Consider the following 6,558-nt stretch of genomic DNA (forward strand, 5'->3'; position numbering starts at 1 on the left):
TCGTTCCACGCCCAAGTATGGGTAGTTGGGGTTTTTATTTTTATTTTATATATAATCTTTCTATTTATTCACAAACCACCCCTCATGTTTGTAACCTATTCATTATATAACTAAATTTCTTATCCTTATTTATTTTAACCAAACTTTTAACTAGGTTTAATAACCTAGTTATTATGTTTCTTTCTTTTAAACGTGCTAACGTATTAACAACTAGATAATTTGAATTTTGGGGCGTTACAAGTGCCCCTGTGATCATCGTCTGTCATTCTTATATAACCACCAAGCCTTATCTCTCACATGAGATATTTTAATGAGATGATCCGATGGATTCTGAGAGTCTTCGGGGGGCTCAGACATGTGTCTGACCCCCAACGGTAAGATCACAGTCTCATTTAATGTTTCCGGCTATGAAGTACATTTCCAACAAGAGATCCTTTTCCAATCAAGCATTAAATGTCGTCTGCCCTCTCTGATCCTTTTTCCCGCTCATTTTACATAACGATAACCTTGATGGGCAAGGTAAACTGTTGTTGGGCTTTGCCTGTTGGGCCCGCATGATGATAGCCCAAAGCGGGTAAATGAGATTTCCCATTTGCCCGTCGTCACCCTCTCTCTCTCTCTCCCTATATATATATATATATATATATATATATATATATATATATATATATATACACACACATCAACTTTTAAGATGATTTGTGAGAATGTAGGAACCACAGCAAAACGAGGTGGATCAAATAGTTCATGAATTGAAAGAGAAAGTGAGGATAAATATTCAAGCAGCTTTGGTTGTTCCAAAGGAACATACACATTTGTTAAAACTAATTGACGCAATCCAACGCCTTGGTATATTATTTTGAAGACGAGATTGATAAAGCTTTGCAGCATGTTTATGATGCATATGGGGATGACTAGAATGGTGGTAGCCCTTCCCTTTGGTTTGGACTCTTACGCCAACACGGCGTCTATATTTCATGCGGTCAGTATGCATTAATACAATATATTACTGTAACACTGACCCGAATAGAGCTGACGTGTCACTATTACAGATATCAAAACCAAACACAATCCGTTTAAAAAAAAAGGAACCAAAAGACAACCAAAAGGTTCGAAAACAAACCAAGAAATCCTAAGTCTTAATTAATTAAAAGTACTGAAATAAATAAAAGTCTTTATTCTTGAACTGCATTTTACTCTCATCAACACTAGTTCCTAACGTTCCCCACATTACCTGTCAACAAAAAGAAAACACAACAAAAAAAAAAAAAATACGGTTGAGCCAAAGGTTGCTCAGTAACGGAAAAAATCAAATAGTACAAGTAAAGGAGGGACATAATGAAAGAAATATAAAATTCTTGAACACAAAACCAAAACTGATACTGGAACAAATACCGAACATAATCTGAGGCATAACACAAAACGTGATCAGAACATAATCAGACATACAAAGCATATCAGACAATTTTATAAACATATCAGATCAAAAACATATATCAGACTACGTGACTAAAAATAACAACAAACCAAGTTACGTGAGACGGAAGCACCCACGAGCCTAAACAGACGGGTACACAACTAGCTAGTCCATGCACCTATGAGATGGTGAGTGTGGCGTTCACCCATCATTCCAACTCCAGACAACAAACTCAGACTCAGAGCTAAGATCGATCTATACGCCTCTAGGGGCCAGGTGCTACACAAGCACAAACCAGAGACGCCGTGAACTTTTATTACGCACTGTCACGATAAGTGTCATGCCATTGACGCCCAAACGGCAAGTCAGACATGCTCGGGTGACAGAGTACAGAAACTTAGGCCATGTATTAATTAATATATAGGTAGCTTAAACTGACTCTCATGGAAACATGCAACAATGATTACAATTGCTAAAGTCTATTGTATGCTACTACGAACTTGTCAAATAATAAATGTGAACTGAAAGAGACAAAATCCGTACTGCAAAGTGACGGATATGAAAAAAAAAAAATACTCTGATGAGAAGACCAAAGAATCCGCACCTTTTGTTAAGCGAAGAAAAGTGACACCAAAAATCCACTCTTCCTCAAACAATCAATGACCTATGCTCCCGTTAGGCTAAATTAGTTATAAGATGAATTAGTATTATTTACTAATTCGTTTATTCAGAAATTTCCGGACGACCAAGGTTTCTATTTAAGTTTCCTTTAAGACTTGTTATATAAAGTCGACTTTAAGTAAATTAGCCATGAGCGCCGTTAGTGTTAAATTTCATTTTCATAAGATAGGTTAACAAATTTATTTTTGTTGAGCAATATTAATAGATGCAGATCAATAAATTTGTTGAGTTGTAGTAATGAAATCTTGATTGATCTAATTTACATTAACCTACTATATTAATAAGTTTAATATATTAGTCTCATACATATAATTCACACATACCCTGCTATTTAGGGAACACATCTCACATGTGACACACATAATGCATATACCCATGCACTCACACAAAAGATAATAACAATCACACACAGCAACACATAAAATAATAATAATAATAATAATAATAATAATAATAATAATAATAATAATAAATAATAATAATAATAATAATAATAATAATAATAATAATAATAATAATAATAATAATAATAATAATAATAATAATAATAATAATAATAATAATAATAATAATAATAATAATAATAATAATAATAATAATAATAATAATAATAATAATAATAATAATAATAATAATAATAATAATACACCACATATCCTATGCATGTGCACATAATCAAATACGCACATGCAAGTAACACACAAGAAAAGAAAAATACAAAATAAAAATACCTACATGCAATACTTACACCCAAACCAAACCCACGCACACACTTAACACACACTTAGACTATGGGGTATGGGGCAGGGTTGGGGCGTGGGTTGGGTATAAACGCCCAAGTCATCACCCCGGGTGGACTTGGGTTTTGGCGTGGGATTTAGACCGGGCGTTGGGCGGGGCTACCCACATGACATGGCGGAACCTCATTGGCCAAGAGCACTAGCCACGCCACCCCACCCCAGCCACGCCCCACCATACCCCTTTGAAATTGGCTTTTGGTCTTGGGTGCCCCATATTCCACGTGTCGCACCATGCCCCCAACCCACGCCCCACCATATCCCACGGTCTTATATCACACTCATACACAAACACCAAACAAGCACACACCTGCAACTCAATTCAACACGCATATACACATCCGTTATGCAAGTAGCGGAAAACAATTAAAAGGAACTCTGTTATTCAACGAAACATATAGTATATTCGTCTCTTGCCAAAACCTTTTTAAATGATCCTTTAGTCGCGGGAAACGAATAGGAGTATTATGAGCCCCAAAATCGAACAAATTATACAGACATGAATACCGGACATAAGTTATTAACAGAAGGTGGGATTATTACCTCGACAATAGATCGGACAAACGGGTCGAGAGAAAACGGCAATAGTATGCATTAATTATATTAACATCACAAGACTCACACCACTTTTGTTAAATCATATAAAATACACTATAAGATATAATTTTATCAGTTAATCATACATTATTATATTATATCATTAATATATCATATATTACCCCATATCATACATAGGAACAAAGTATAACACCACACATAATGCTCAAATGTGCTTTTATCTTAAAATAATTCTAAAGAAAACGAAGCTCCAATTTGTTTATTTATGTTTATACAACTTCAGAGAAAGAAGTTTGCATACAAACAAGGCGGTGGTAAGTGGATATGAAGAATAAAATCTTATTGATTTTAATCTTCAGTTTTGATCAAAAATGGATTTCTTTTATGATATACAAAAGCTTGTGTACAATCATTAATATCCAAGTAAAAGATGAACTAATCACCCAAAATCAATACCAATAAATTATAAAGATTAATAAATAATAGATCTTATAACATAAAATAGAACTTACTTGTATGGAGGTGTGATTGAACATACTTCGATGACACAACTACAAATCACTTGTGGGAACGATAAATCACGGAAGGCGACTATGGTTTTGGTGAGAGCACTTTCGTGCTTATAACGTGTTATGAAACTAGTCTAATAGCACAATATAAAAGAAGAACAATAGAGAGAAAAACTATAACATTTTATTGAATGGGATGTATATTACAAGAGATACAAAAGACCATATATAACTAAGGAAAATCTATGGAATAAGCCTAATTTATTTTAAATATTGATAACCATATTAATCTATTATATATAATAAACATGATAAATAAGGGCTTATGTGTCATTATGTGAGGGCTTGGAAAATGATGTGGCATTACCTTAGGCAATCTAGATTTTGGTTTTGGCTCCAAAATTTCGGGTCTTTTTTTCTTGATATGGGTAGACACGGGATCCGGATTTTGACCCAGATATATATTGTTTCTAAAATTTTCTTTTCATTCAAGAACGACATAACTCTTTTCTCTCTATCCCCCTCTCAAAACCCTGCGCCGCCTCTTCTTCCTACGTCTCATTTTCTCTAAAACCTAAATCTTTAACATCGCTTAATCGTCGTTACCACCACAAACTTGGATTATCTTCTTATTTTTGGTGGTGGAGACAGCCGACTTAAACCCTAAGTTAAGGTTATGATGATTCGAACAAAATGGAAAGAGCTTTGTTTGAGAGGTATGTTATTTTGGTTTGATTTGCATTTTCGTTACATAATTAGGTTAAATTTGTTCGTTAAGCTGTTGATTTTGATTCTGATTGAATTTCATCTGTTATATCTTCATACTTATTTTGTTTAGATGTACCATGAAACTTGGATCTTGATGAGGTGTCTTTCGTCTTTGAGGATTCGATCAATCTTATACACATGTAATCATTTTTTTTCACCACCTTTTTTTCTAATTTCCTTATCTTCCTAAATGGTACATCAGTTGCTTGAAACCCTAATCCCCATTCACGCTATTTTTGTTCAGAATCATCCTCTCCATATTTTTCTACAACTGCTATCAAGATATCCACAATCAAAGATTAGTAAGTTTATGTTTCCATCACCGATTCAAGTTTCAAGGTCTCTAACTCACCAATTGTGGGGATTTGTTTTGTAGACAAAACCTAATACAAATGAGGAATTGGGGATTTTAGATATTTGTGAATATGAAACTTCAAACTCTAATTCGAAGAAGGTAAGTAATCGATTTCCCTACTTTTTATTAGATTTAGTGTTCTATATTCTTTTCTTTTGGTTATTTTTGTTTTGTGATTGCTATGTTTTAGATCATGGATAAACACAACCACTTGATCAATGAGTAAGTGAGAAATTAAATTGCTTTCAGTAATCTCTCTTTTTTTGGTAAAAAAATGTCCACACAATGTTTTTGGTGTATTTAGGCTAATAATCACACCATTTGACTAAAAATGTGGTAGAGATGCATAGTCTTTATTTTAATTTGAATCCAGGTTAAAAGAAATACATAGTCTTTATTTTAGTTTGAATAATACTTAACACTAAGTAGATGAGGATGACACTAATTGCATTATTGTTATTGTTATACTTAAAGAATTTGATATCTTTACAAACTAACTACAGATAGATAGAGATGCATGTGACAAATGGCAGGCGATGGTGGCCATCCCTTTCGGCTAGTCGACAAGTTCTGTTAGTTTGATAACGAAAGTACAGGGGTGCATATTGCAAGAAGAAAAGGGTAGTTTGGTCTTTTCACCAACAGTCAAAATGTCAAACTAACAAAACTTGACGACAGGTAAGCATTATATAACGAAAAGACAAGTTGCTGCAAATTCACATTAAGAAATAGATAGAAACAGTTATGTCATCTTATCCACTTAACGGTTTGTGGGAGTGTATGTCACACCCCAACCGATGGCGGAATCATCGGGGCGTGGCACTGAGCGAAACAGATTGTTCAGAAGTTTCCATAACAACTATTTATATAATCCAGTTAAAGATACGTCCCATACCGTATCCCGAATAAACAAATGCATTATTACAGACAATATCCAAACAAGAAATTCTGTTCCGACAACTCAGATTTAAACATAACAAAACTAAACATTGTTCAAATGCTCCTAAAGACCCAGCCTGACAAGATCTACAGACAACTATGCTCTAGTTGGTCTTTCCTGACAGACAACTATTTGTTGGGGGCCTCTAGAGCTTTATTCTAGCCTCGCTTTCCTAGGAAGCAAACATCTTAAACACTTGTCACATATGTTAAAATAAAGTTAATACATATAATGTAAAGGTGAGCATACAAGTTTGATATAGCATATAGAGTTCGAATAGTTTACGCATAACCAGCACGTACACAGAGGAAAACGAAGCATGTTAATTATCGACATGGACCTATCAATACCAGTGACTGCGGGTTGACTGTCCGAGACAGTTCGCAATACATGATTACCACCGTAATCCTTGCAAGTAATTGTCCTTAACAACCCCCGTGAGAACGGGTGCTGAGTCTAAACTATAGTACTACGTCGTTAAGGCAGGTAGACAGCATTCCACGTGTAAACACAATCAACAAGCATTCATTTAG

General features: G+C 34.5%; 1 long non-coding RNA gene across 1 annotated transcript; it reads left to right on the top strand.

Annotated features, from left to right (window-relative positions):
• The first annotated feature begins 4,507 nt into the window (after nucleotides 1-4,507).
• On the top strand, nucleotides 4,508-5,800 carry LOC110891936. The gene is made up of 5 exons (XR_002565682.2): nucleotides 4,508-4,678; nucleotides 4,801-4,870; nucleotides 4,975-5,032; nucleotides 5,107-5,184; nucleotides 5,589-5,800. It is a non-coding gene; the product is annotated as an uncharacterized LOC110891936 (long non-coding RNA).
• The last annotated feature ends 758 nt before the right edge of the window (nucleotides 5,801-6,558 follow it).

This window comes from Helianthus annuus, chromosome 11, assembly GCF_002127325.2.
Source record: "Helianthus annuus cultivar XRQ/B chromosome 11, HanXRQr2.0-SUNRISE, whole genome shotgun sequence".
NCBI lineage: Eukaryota > Viridiplantae > Streptophyta > Magnoliopsida > Asterales > Asteraceae > Helianthus > Helianthus annuus.